The sequence below is a fragment of the Triturus cristatus genome, chromosome 2_1 (assembly GCF_964204655.1).
Source record: "Triturus cristatus chromosome 2_1, aTriCri1.1, whole genome shotgun sequence".
NCBI lineage: Eukaryota > Metazoa > Chordata > Amphibia > Caudata > Salamandridae > Triturus > Triturus cristatus.
In genome coordinates, this window is record NC_140581.1 from 454,748,072 (window position 1) to 454,762,254 (window position 14,183).

The 14,183-nt window shown below is 41.5% G+C and overlaps 1 protein-coding gene across 1 annotated transcript in view; it reads left to right on the plus strand.

Moving 5' to 3' along the window:
- Positions 1–14,183, plus strand: part of TBCA (tubulin folding cofactor A) — a 396,544-nt gene that overhangs the window by 345,601 nt on the left and 36,760 nt on the right. The gene's annotated exons all lie outside the window — the stretch shown is intronic.

Consider the following 14,183-nt stretch of genomic DNA (forward strand, 5'->3'; position numbering starts at 1 on the left):
GTGTCATGTCTTGATTGTCTCAGGTCACTTCTTTCTGCTCTTTTGCCTGAATCTCCTGAAGGACCAACTGAATTTGTCAGATTATTCCCAACATATGGAATCACCAGTCCATTCTCACCTGTCCTCTGTTTATCAAACACAGGCATAACCGGACCTATTGTTACAGGCACCGTAACAGCTTCTAGATTCTTCGTTAACTCCCTAATTTTCTCTGTCAACTCTGTTGTAGTTCTGGCTAATTGTCTGGCATTCTCATCAAGGTAATGATCACTTCTTACCTCAGATGTCTCATTTTCCGTCTCACTAACACACACTGTATCTCTTATCGGAGAAACAACTGGTGTACTTTTATCCGGTTCTGGTCTATATGGAGGTGGTCTCTTGTATATCATGTCATTCAAGACCTCATCCTCATACTCATTAACTCCATATTTTCTTATTTCTGACTCAGGAACCCTTTCTGCTCCTCCTTCAACTGTTCTCATCGGATATAATCCCTCTGACATACTAACATCTCGCCACCTTTTCATTCGATCATGATGAGTCTCACGATCATGTCTCGTCCCAAACATGTACCTATAGTACCCTCCAGATCTCTGTTTTTCTCTCTCATGTACTTCCTCTTCCCATTCCACTAAAGCCTCGAACTGTGTAGGTCTCGGTTTCGGGTCTAGACATAGCATCTTTTCCCGTAAATTTCTCAACACGGCTAGATTAAATGAACCATGTTCTGGAAATGCTAGAACACCATCTTCTTTAGTATACCTAACCCAATTCTCCAACCATATACAGGTATGAAACCCATGTCTTGCAGCCATGAAGGATGCAGGTGTTTTCGGTGGAGGTAACAACTCGCCCTCTCTTGTTTTAACATCTTTATCCTTGCTAAACCACTTTTTAATTTTACCAAAAAATGTTTTCTTCTTTTTCTCTTCTTGGTAATACATTTTAGCGTTTACCAAAAAAAAAAAACTCTCTACTCTTTCCGAATTATAAATATACAATACGAATTTTTCAACCAATTGCAGCGCAAATCACACTAACGCACCAATCCTGGAACGTCTACGTCACTAAATAGCCCTTCCAATCCTTGCGCGGCTCACACTAACGCACCAATCCTAGCGCGAGCACTATTCTGATCTACCATCCAATCAGAGCGCGGTCTTTCTGACGTCAACAGTCGCTGCAGTCGCTTGTCTCCTGTCTTCTGTCACTCGTCTACCCCTCCTTTACAAAATCTTTGCAGTAGACTTCGTGTCAAAATTTCTACAAAATCTATTAGTTACAACATAAAAAACATCTCCATTGTCTGCTTCGCTAACCACAGAATAGTAAAAGAGAGTCTATTTCATAAGAGACCTTTCATTGACACAGTAGCACTTCCTCTACTCTGCCCTACTAACATACATTCATTAACTGTTTCCTCTAGGACTTGTCCAAAGAGTCTTACAATCAACTAAATGTACAAACATTCACGCACATTCATACAAGGAAATATAGTACATACGCACAGAATCCTGCTTCCCGAGAACAGACAATCTGCTCCACTACAGAATTATAACATACATCAACTAAGCAAGCTTTCCTTGCCCAGTTCTTCAAACCAGCTCAGAGAATACCTATTACTCCTCCCGCGATAAGCTTTAACGGAAATCCTTACGGATCCCTGGGACTTAAGACCAGAGTTTCACAGATAACCTTCACTATCATACACACTCCTTATATACCAGAAATATATTCTTATAGTAACATACGACGATGTCACTGATTCCGAACCCAGACAATGTGACGCGCAACTTCAATTGTCACACGTTATTCCTCACAATTCCGTCTTTCCCGAGAGCAGCATATACTTCCCTCTGCCCTACTACGGAACTGCTACAGCTTCCAAGTTCCAGAAGCACTACATATAACTCAACATTACGACTCCAACATATAGTATTAGTACATATACCAACATGAACCAATAATCAATAATCAATAAACTAATGTACAAGCAATCTTATCAGATCAAGACAATCATCAAAAACCATCAAATTCTGCTACCAGGAAATTGATAGAGATCAGGGTGTGTATAATATTCCCACTACCACGGATAGAGTAATCTCACAGTTACACGCACATGCATACATCATACGCTAGGGCCCATTTCACTACACTAACATACGCTCAAATACTCTACTAGCAATAAACCTGTGGAAAGAAAAACTCCTAATCACCCTGCATCTATATCGAGGTCGATAAGACCTGGTTTTTGTGACTGTCCTTAAACATAATCTATACAACATATACAGCAATAATCAAAAATGTAAACCCAATAATTGACAAGAAAGAATATCCAACACCATGTTTAAAATTATATTGCTTTATCTAAAATTAGTCAAAGGAAATCAATCAGAGTAAATCATTTTCTCATAGTTACCTATTCTAGCTAAATGTCAGAACGGGTCAGGACAAGTCTCTCGGTAAATGTCTCTCAAGACGAAGTCCCTTCAGCATCAATCCTCAGCAACGCAGATTCGGTACGCGGCAAAGGCAAAATGGCAAGTGGCAAAAACCCTCTCTAGGCTAACATTTCTTATAGTTTCTAAAACAATGGAAAGATACATTGGAAACATAGAAAAAGCTGTAATGTCCGCCGGACCTGCTGAGCAGAGCGAGAAGGAAAGGATGTAACATCGCTACATTTGAAAATCTCCGCTCAGGAAAAGTTCACATAATAGAGACTACGGAACAGGAACCAAGAAATAAAACATGTATCTTATTAGTTCTACTTCTCCTCGGCAATCGAGCCACAGTTCAGAGTTTTTCCTCTAAGGCTCCTTTGTTTCCCAAGGCTGCCAAGGACATTTTCATTTCACTTGGAGATCTCCCAAAACTGCTGCTGTCCTCATGGAAAGTTTTCAAACAAGCAAGCAAGGACCATGGTCAGTTAGCTTCAGGACCATTTCCAGCAGGGGTCTCCCTCGTCACAGTTTTCATATTATAAATCACAGCCAGGCTTACAAATCAGCCATCTTTTCTAGGCCATCATAGGCCTCAATAGACCATCTTAATTAAAAGAAACAAAAACAACGTTACCACAGCATAGTGATTAAACAGTGTTAACCCCACTAATAATACCCTTATGTGTATGCATCTATCTAGCACTTGCAACATAGAAAAGCATTAATTCGGAAAGCATTTTGTGCTCAAAAATAAACAGCACATAGCAACGTTTAAACATGAAAACACGCACGTTATTTTAAACAGCACATTTATGCGCACCCACATGTAACTCTCTCTTGTTAGGACAACGGATTGATTAATATAAACGCACTTGCACAAGACAAATAATGAATTATTAATTATTAATAAATTAGTACAACGAATAGACATGCCAGAGCTTCAAAAGCCACTGAATTTTCAAACTGAAAACTCTGCTCCAGCACTATTCCCTATACGTCCTGGTTCCCAACAAGGATGGTGGCTTTGTCTAATCCTAGACACCTCAGCCTCTTGAGCTTTTACCTGTGCAAGAAAAAGATCAAGATGCTGTCCCTAGCTTAGGTTCTTCTGCACTGGATGCAGAAGTCTGGATGGTGTCCCTCAACATGCAGGATGTGTACTTCCACATGCAAATTCTGTTCGAACAGGATTTACTTGTGTTTTATGGTGGGACCCACACACTACTAATTTGCAGTTTTTGGGGGGTTGAAATTGGCATCTCGAGTCTTCACCAAAGTGATGGTGGTGGTAGCAGACCATATCAGGAGATACCTTTTTTTTATCAGGAGAAGGATGATAACGTTTGGTGATAGGAATTTTGCAAATCCCCACAGATTCCTGAACCTTTCTTCACAGAAATGTGAGGAAAATCATTGATTTTAGCCAATGTTCGATCTTTGCAGGGTTTTTTAGGTTGGAAAATGTAGTGAAGTCCAGGGAAGTCACATCATTCTGGACTCAATGGGTGTCCAGTTTTCAGAAAGGTCTGAGTTTGGTAGGTTTGCCTGGGTGCCCTGGCCCCAATGGCTCCAGTCGCACCCTATGTGAAGTCACCATTTACTGCATTTAGGTGGAGTATCAAACCTTTTGTCTTACATAGAGAAGGCACATACATACCTGCCAGAATAATTGTAGGCTGGAGAATTTGAAAACCCGAATAGCAAGTCAAGTAATTTGTCATGGAAGGTATGTATGTGTGCATAGCCATTTAAAGTCACATACTAACCTTAGAGTGACTTCTTCACTTCAGTGAGGTTCCCAGAACCTCACATTTGTGTGGTATAAAGTGCATCAAGTGATAAAGCACAGGCCTGGCTGATATGGGCATTGGGGACAGTAGTCGTGTACAAACTCTGCATCTACTGGTTGACTCTTCTTGTGAACCCAGTCCGAAAAGTGTAGATTCTACAGCCTTGCAACATCCTCCACAACAGATGAAGTGGAGGCTACAGTCTCTACAGCAGTGAGCTAATGATAATGGCCAACTCAGTCATAGAAGAACATCAGCCTTTCAATTGAAGCCTGACATTAGACAACATATGCATTGTACGTTGCTAAGTGGATCACATTTATAGCCAACTTTTTGTATCATGTGCAGGTTTTCTGAGTCGCATGAAGTGGTTGCTGGTTAATTTTGTCAGCTCCTATTATGAGAGAAAGGCACCCCCTAATTACTTTAAGGTCCAAGAGGAGGGGGAAGCAAATAACTAACAAGAGAGACCTTTAGACTGACCTACATCACTTATGGTATGGCCATATATGGCTCAGAAATACTAGAACCCCGATAACACTGTTGTGCAACACAATTGATTACAAAAAATATATATTTTTATTTAATTTTTCTTTATACAAAAAAGTTTATTTGGGATTATTTTATCATCATACAAAACATTTTTTTAAACTAGTTCATCATTGTCTAAGCATTCAGTTAGACAAAAATTAAACGCAAATGGTAGTTGCCTAGATAAAATATATGATCACAAATACATAGGATGTGCAATAGTCACATCTCATTTATTCCGTGAAATCATGAGCTAGCATTTGAATTGTTTCATATGTACATTATATATAGCTAGGTAAACACCAATACAATTGTTAAATCAATAGAATAGCACAAGTCAATAAGTAAATACATATATAACCCCACAAACACCATCATCAAATCACTCTCACCATTCAAACCTGTTCATTCAAACCTACACTCATACATGAAAGAGATTCAGACATGAAGGAGATCCAATATCAAGCTAATGAAGACAGATTCTGTAATGTTGGTGATATAAATCACGCCCATCAGACCCCTCTGGTGTGTCTGTCCCCAAAGGACCTCTCCACATGTATGTTTCTGGTCAATGCGAGTTTCGGTGGATCTGCAATTAGACCACCTTACTCAGGACTCAGATAAGATAAAAATGAATCGCACAAGAAGTGGCCGCGGGTTATCTTTTACCAGCAACTAATGATGATCATAGTCAGCGTGTTTCAGGAGTTCTATCAACTGATGAGGCAGTGCCAACTTGGAGCAGTTTTTGGTTTCTCCCGTTGACAAGGATACAGATTTAGTCCTTGTGTGAGCCTTCCTTCGGGCTCCACCAAGGATGCTTGCTGAGGTATACATTTGGAACGCGGCATTTCATATATTATTTAGACATCCAATGTCCATCACACAAAAACTGTTCTCCAGTCCGGTCCACGCTGAAATAAACTGGCAGTTATCGAGTGTCTGCAGCTGAAGACCTTATGTATGGCTCCAGCTCCGCCTCTGTACTTTGTTATAATCAGTTATGCAGTTTGGCATGTGCACTTCTGCCATCTGAACCTAAACCATGATAGAGTAACGCCCTCCTCAGAATTTATAGTGAGCACATATACTTCCTTCCTATCTGAGAATTTCACAGCCAGAAGCTCGTTGCAACACACTTCTCTGACCATTTTGGACCATCTTACAAACAGATGCAAGCGAAAAACCTTTGTGATTTTTGAATCGCTCCCCACGCCACAGTGCCAGTGTTGTACGCTCCTGTATAGAAATTGTTAGCATAAAGGTTCCAGCCATTATGGAATAGTGGTTGAACACAGTCCCCTATAATCTTTTGAGTAATTCCTAATCTGGAAGGGCAACCTGCAGGATTTATTCCGTAGTCCATCCCAGTAAACACTCTTAGGTTAAATACATAACCAGTGCAGCTCTCGCACATCATATACAGCTGAATGTGTAATGATAAAACCTAATAATTTTTTTAAAGAAAAACCTAGACATCTGGATGATGTAACAAGCTCTTTGCTTGGTATGTACTGCCTAACAAGCATCTACCCTTTGTACATGAGAAAAGACTCGTTGACTGCTGTACTGGTCCCTAGAGTATAAATATCTGGGTTCTTGGCAGCGAAATGTTCTATAATAGGGTGGGTTTTGAAAACCCCATAATGTTCTGGATGGTACCAAAACAGTACTACAGAGTTATTGAATAGCAGCATACAATGCAGAATCCAAAATTTATCTCTGGTGAATACCAGTGGGAAGCTTGGTGTTGCCAAAGTCATAAGAGAAGACCAGTAAAATTAAACTGTTGATTTGCACAATATTTCCATGAGCAGTGTAAGGCCCCAGCAATGTCTCAACTCCCTGAGTGAGGCAGGAATCCACAGACTTGCCTAAGAATTAGTTGCAGGAAGTCCTGTTTGTTTCCTTAGAAATTTTTGGGCATCACATTTGTTTGGTGCACAGTTTCCTCAAAGAACATGTCATCCACAGAAAGATGGAAGTACTCATTGAGCAAAAACGTGCATTATTTGCTTTACATTTAACATCTCCAGTGAATGGCGGTGGGGTATGTGCTACAGAAAGCTGTTAAGGGGCTACCAAGTGAACACTTATCCTGTGCTTTCCAGATTAGGCTAGAGTGCCACTGTCTCTCAGCACCACAGATTGTGCTTGTGAAGTGACATGACAGCTGCCTTGCTGTGTTGCATGACCATATTCTTCAGAATCACTGAAAGAGGAGTCCTCATTAGAGGGAACACACAACGTGAAAAATCACTTTCAGGTTTTTAGCCATGATCCCATCCCTCAGATGTACTCTCGGTATCAGCACCGACAACCAACAGAATTCAAACTCTCCTTCATAATTTGAATTAAGGTCTGTGCAGTAGTTAACCAATGAGATGCCATCTCTTTCATATCTCAAATGTGTAGTTTAGAAAACTTTAATTCACTTAGAATGCTATGTGTGTGATATGAGCTGAAAGTGAAAATGCAGTGTAGTGATGTGCAAGTGGGTGTGTGGTACAAAAGTAACAGACACAGTAGATTGGGAAGCCATTCCATACTAGTGCAGATACACCCCATGGTTTATCTCATAGTGCAAAGCATGAGTCTTCTGCGTCCATTTCCTGCCATGCATTTAAGATCATTTGTTATATATTATTGGTAAATTGGGATAAACATCAGAAACATCCATCATGAAGTCCCTCAGATCGCTCATTGTTCAACTTGTTTTTGGTGGAAGATAGACATTAAATACAACAAACATTGTTTTAACTCCTTGTCCCTGATGGACAGGCTAATATGTTGCATTTGATTTTACTTGTTTCGCTTATTAGGCTTCTTTTGGCTTTCCCCTTAAGTGGTTTAGTTGCTCTTTTTGATAAATTTCATATCCATTCAAATCCACCTCTCAAGCATGCAGGGTTTCTTGCATACATATTACACTGGTCTTAGTAAGTTTCAAAACTCACTATAAGAATCCAATCTCATAAAATCTGCAATCAGTTGCCGCATTAAGTCAATCTGTGTTCCTCTTACATTTCATTGAAGGCTCCTTTATAGTTTACCATCGGTTAATGCGCATCACAAGACTCTAGTGTATGGTGGACAGGAAGCAGAGGGTCCTTTTTAAACCTAGGGACAGTCCTGGCTCCCTTCCTGATTCACCAAAAGGGTTACCACTAACATATTGAGAAGTAACTGAGTGAGCAATCTCTCCTTCTTTGTACCTTTTGTTTTAGGTTCTACTGAGAGGGAGCTTCTAACCCTAGTTTACCCTCCTTCTGACACTGTTCAAGCCATAGACTTTGTCTGGGGGGAATGCACAAAAAGTTATGAACTGCCTGAAATCAGTCCCTGAGCTGGAATACTCAAACTCTGTTTGCAAATTTGGGATAGGGCTGGAACAGGAACTACCAGTCCATATGCCAGTATTTCTCAGGGACAAACACCAGTGGAGACCAGGAAGATCCTTTAAGGGGTTCGCTGACTGCCAAGTCCTCTTTGCGAGATTTGGGAACAGGAAACTAGAAGTTCTGCATATGCCAGGAAAGCTTCCTTGAACTTCATTGAAGAGAGGGGCCCAAATGACTGCTATAGGAGTTTATTGGAGGAAAGACGAGTTTGCCAAGAAGAGGAAGGAAACAAGTGGCTCAGCATGAGCAACTGGCCAGTTGTAGCCCAGGGAAAGGTGCGCACTGCCAGACTATGCGGTGAAACCTTGTGCTCGTAGTCATTCCTGCAAGTGCCACTGAGCAAAGTAACTAGCTACCAGAACCTGTATTTGTGTGAGGATTGTCACTCAATCATGATTGCTCTATAGAGAGTGGTGAAAGGTGACAAGAGGTAAAGGAAGTGACAAAAGCCAGATTACTGGAAGAATTACATGTGTCAGCCTGGTACTAAAGACGTTTGTAACCTTGAACAGAGCTTTTCATCATTAAAAGAAGCGCTTGTAACGTTGAGCAGAGTCGCCTGCAGTTGGCTGTTCATTTGGGTGGCAGGTTTGAACTTTAGGCCCCAGGAAGGCTCAGCAGAAGTTCAGCCCCACCTTTCCCTACCCAACGCAGTTGAGCGCAACTCAGGCTAGCATGTGGCAATGCCACCATTCCTCTATTGAAAAGACGGCATTTTCCTGGGAACCTTCTCGGAGCTGAGGCACCCTTGCAGGAGATGGCAGGGCCAGGGCCGAGGCAGAACTGGGTACAGTAGCTCTTTGCAGAGGGACTACAATAGCATCCACCGTCTGGAACAGAGTCCCCCCTCCTCAGCTGGTGAACACCACAAACAAAAGAGAGTGGCTGAACACTGAAAGGTACAGTGTATGACTAAAATTATGAGAGAGAACCTCAGAAAGGCACACTGCAGCATACTAAAGAGTAACTTTGGAATAAGCTCTTCTGGGAGTTTCTAAAACAATGGTAAACTTCTTATTCGCATCTCAGTATGCACCTGAATCTCATCTTGTAGAAGCGGTTGCGACTAGGAAATTAGATTTCTGCTTCTTGGATTCAGAAGAGCCACTGATTTAATCAGAGACTTCTATAGCAAGTTTACATACAGGTACATTAATAAAGCCTCTTAAGAATTCCTTAATAAAAATGGCTTGTAATAAATAATAGCTGTAAAGGTCTTTACATCTTGTAATGAGAGAGAAAGTACTTCGCTATGACATCGTATTAAAATGCACTTTCCTTTTGTGGTTACAGCTCTGATCTGTCTCAAGTTTTCTCGTGCTGTCATGTTAGTCAAGCAATTAAGACCCTAGAAGCCACCCTGTACCGATGATTGATCATTGATCTTTTTCTAATCTGAACTCCATCCTGCTTGCAAGTCGAGCTGGCGCTTAAAGGTTGATGCAAAGCTGACAAGGCATCAGAAGCAGATCATTTATAGCCAATCTACAAACCATTTTCAGTGCTACTTGAATGATCTCATAGGTCACAGGTGTGTCTGACCTCAAGTAGCACAGTGTTGTCGTGGGAAGAGTGGCGAACACTGATTTTTACCGTGGTGGTAAAACATCTATTGTGGGACTGTCCCTCAGGTGTAAAATTGTTTACAGTTCTGGTGAGTGCGTTACTCTCCAGTGTCAAGCCTGGAAGTTGTCACAAGAGACAGAATTTAGTTTAAGTGCTCATGTCCATAATGCCTGAGGCTCTTTTACAATTTTTTAATCCGTGTAAAACTTTGTGGTTGCACTGGTGGTGATTAGACATTCCACCTGTCCCTAACAGGGGTTAGGAACAATTATAGGACCAGTATTGTGACCTATGTTCCAAAACATTTATGGGTTTCTTTGAATCCACCTAGTGACACTTAGTTATCAGATTGAAATATGGTTCTGTCCTGTGTCTTTCACCAATGTGATATTGTGGTGTAATGGCTGCCAAGGTACTTAAATCGCAATACTAATAAGAATTGTTATGGTACTGCATCAGTACAGAAACTATATAAATGACCATTACATCAAGTAATGTAAGTAAGACATTTAAATTAAGGGAATATTAAAATTAATTGAATGGTTATGGGTCTCATATTTAATTAAAATTAAATTAAAAAAGGAAGGGGTTCGGAGAAGGTGTATCTTATAAAGATAAAGTATTTACACTTAAAAAAAATATGGAATCATTTACTTAAAGTCACATTCATCTGCTAACTGCACAGAGTGACTGGGGGATGCCCTTGCAGGCTGGGTCGCTTCTGGCTTTGATTTCTGTTGTCAGCTAATTTGGTTGTTCTTCACACTGGGAACATGTTGGACACATCTTTCTGGACAGTCTCTCCTCCTGCGGGGACAGGCAATCTCCTTTCCTCTCTTTTAGCAAGCAGACAGGCTTCTGTTCTCTAGATAGACCTTCTACTCCCTCCAGCAGAAAGTGCAGAATACAGGTGTTGCCTCCTCACTTCTGAAAGACTAGCCATCCGGCGTAACCCAGCTCTGGTCACACAACAGCTTTGAGGAATCTGTGGAGCTCCTAGTTCCTTGACCAAGAAGAACCTAGAATTCGGTCATAGAGTGGATGGAATCCAACTTTTAAACATATTTTTCAGAAAGGGGATGTGGTTGCCCTGTCTAAGACTTAAGAACCGATTTGGGTTGGTGTTTCAGTTATTCTCTGACTGTTTCCCAGACACAGCCTTTGTGCAGGATGATGGCTCTGACAGCATGTAGAAATCGGGCTGGCTCCAAGTATCCTCAATCAAGGGCACAATGGAGTGTGAGATCTCTGCACCAGACTGTCATCAGACTTTCTGAAGCAACATTGAGAGACAGACAAAAGACCAGGCCCTGCCTAGAAACTTCCTCACCTTGAAAAACCGAATCAAGGAAGAAAGCAGAAAAATGAAATACAGCCCACTTTGATGTATAGGGAGAGAGTAAAGTGTGTGAACCCAACACTTTCAAGGAAGGTCCCCAGGACCTTTTTCCTTAGGGGAAGCTGCCCTTCTTCATTTTCTTCTCTTTTCTCCTCTTCATTGTTCTTCTTATGATTTTGTTTTCTTTTGCTCGTTTTAACATTCTTCCCATCCTACTTTCTTCCTTTCATCTTTCTTTCCTTTTTTGTGCTCTTCCCTCTCTTCCTTTGTGTTATAACTCCCTTTGCCTCTCACATTTCATTGTGATTTTCATTTATCCTCCTGTCTGTAATATGGTTCTTTCTTTCCTCGCTGCTTCTTTTGTCACGCATTGGCCTCAGCTCACAGCTGTCTTGTGATGCCTTCATTCTGTTTTTTATTACTTTCTTCCTTCATCTTTCAGTCTTGGACTCGCAGTTGAAAAGAGCAAACAAACATTTTAATCGGGCCAATTACACCCCCATGCAAGCTGGGATAGTGATACTTCACTACACCCTTGACTGCGGTTTCACCCCTACCATTTGGCCCCACTGACCATTAACTCTTTCCCGGAATCAGAGAGACCTTTAATGTTCAGAAGATTCTGTGCTCCCTGTCCTCCAGTGCGTGTGCTTCCATCCCAACCCCTCAGGATTTTGAGCAATCCACATTTCATGTCTAGGGGTTGTAGTCCTCTCCTACATTAGCCTGGCCAGGCCCTGGGCTTCCAAAATGTACCCACAGGTCTCCATATTATGTAAACTGCACACCCATACATATATTCCAACACACAAGCAAAAGTATCATGTTGTCCAGTGCTACAATCAAGCACTATGTACGCCTAGGGTGAGTTAAATACACAGCCGTGGAACTTTTGCATGAGTGGACCAGTAGGCCCAACTCACACGACACAGGGACAATGGCGTGCTCACACTACTGACCACTCCGAAACAAAAAACTGGTTTGTCACCACCGCACTCATGTCACTTAACTTTTGGTAAGAGCAGTAGCCCTCTACCATTATAAGTGGAGTGCTTGGTGCGCCCCTCCCGAGTAACAAAGCAGCATTACTATCAGAAAAGCTTGGTCATGATACACACGCATGATCCTTGTGCACCTTTGACCAAAAATAATTACCAGGGATCCAGACATCCATGCAGCTGGGGCACTCAGGTCAGGGGTGCATTTCCGTCACCATGCAAAGGACATTTCCTTCCCAAACTGTGGTTTGTGGCTCTGAGGTGCCTGGGTATCTACCGTCTGAGAGAGGAATTCGGATTGGCCTGCTACCAACGATAACTGTTGCTGTCTAGGGGCTTCAACACCACACTGACTTCCTTCTGCCTTGAGGGATTATTTACTTTAGTGAAGCCTTCTGCCAAAGGGAGGGTAATAACTCCTCTTCTAGCACCTCTTCGTGAAGGTTTTCATGCCCACCTCAGCCATGGTGATACGCAGCTAATATATGGTGACCTAGTTCTGTGGTATATTGGGCACAATATGTAAAGCCGTCAAACTTGAGTATTTATAGCAGTGCTGGAACTCTAGGGTTGACGTATGAAGCTTGGCACCTTTTAAATTTCAAAGGTGTTCAAGTCTCTAATGATACGCACCTGCCCTTTCTGAATTGCCAGGGGTACTACTGTTCCAATATTTATCATAATCCTCTTGTGGCATTGGCCATCATACCCTGTAGTGACAGGGTAGTGTAGGATGGCGAGCTCAATCAGGCTGAATACTTAAGGAAACAAAGGAGTGGTGGGGCTGCGGTCGTCTGTCACTTCCATGATTCTCCTACCTCGCCGGCTCCCAGCCTGTGGACATCCAGCATGTAATATGTTGAGTTTTTGTCTCTGTAAAAGACTTTTACAATTCTGCTGAGTTAAATAAAAGAAGAAAGGTTATTTATAATCCTCTTCTCGTGTAAGGTCCTTAAGTTGTTTTTAAATCAACAGGTTGGTGAAATCATCCTGGTTGTGACCAGGGCTTAATCAGTGTCAATAAGATCAAACTACAGCTACCCTCTCTAAGAAACATTCATGGGCTTAGGCTCTGCTCGAATGTTTTGCTGTCTTCTGGGCATGTTACACCAAACATTGTCCGGTTGGATATGGTCTCCTAGCTGATGCAGGATTTGGCACCTCTGTGCTATAAAGTTGCATCTACTGGATACCTGTAGACTTACACATTTGGAGATTTTAAATGTGGAATGTGTAACTCCCGGCCCGAGAACTTCTGCTTAGCTTAAGCTTTGAGTTTAAATGAAAATACAAATTTCACCTCTTTACTGTTTTGTCGTATACAAGACACTTTCTAGGTGCTCATTTTCTTTTGCGCTTTCTGTAATTTCTTTTTTTCCTGGTTTGATCGTATTAATTTTGTGGGTAGTGCCAATTTATCATTGCATTTTTTACAGCTTGTACATCCAGATTTGTCTCACTTCTAGTCCGAGCTTCTTGGCATTTGTCAGTACAAATTAAATTAGCATTCCCTTAAACTGATCCCCATCCCCCCCCCCCCCCCCCCCCCCAAGGTTTTTGAAGGAATGGAAGTTGGAGTGAATACAGATAATGAAAACCAGCACTCCCCATGGATGTTGACTGAGTTGTGAACACGTTACTGTGCAGAGTAGCATACCACCATGTCATCCCCATGCACCCTGTTAACTCGAAGGTACTGGCTTGTCAAATCTCTTCTACAGTACTGATCGGAAAAACATTGTGACTTTTGGAAAGGGTTCCTTGAACGGGAAGATGAAAATTAAATGTTCGTGGTTCCTACAATATCCACTATTTTGTTCTTGTACTGGGTAAAACTGCAAAGCATGTTTACTGCCATTCACTTGTACTAGGCGTGCAGATTAAGTCTTGTGTATCACAAGTACTTCATCTTGTAACGTTTCCTTGATAGCGGAACTATTACTATTTTTCCCTTGTGCCTAACAAATCTGGGTGTGCAAGAAACCTATTTATGGCACATCAGTGCTTTAATGCCATTATATTGCGGCGCAGTATGCAGAAATAAGGGGATATTTGTGGAAATAATTTGTGTGGGGTGCTATCTTTAGGTGATCCATGTGAAGTTATATGTC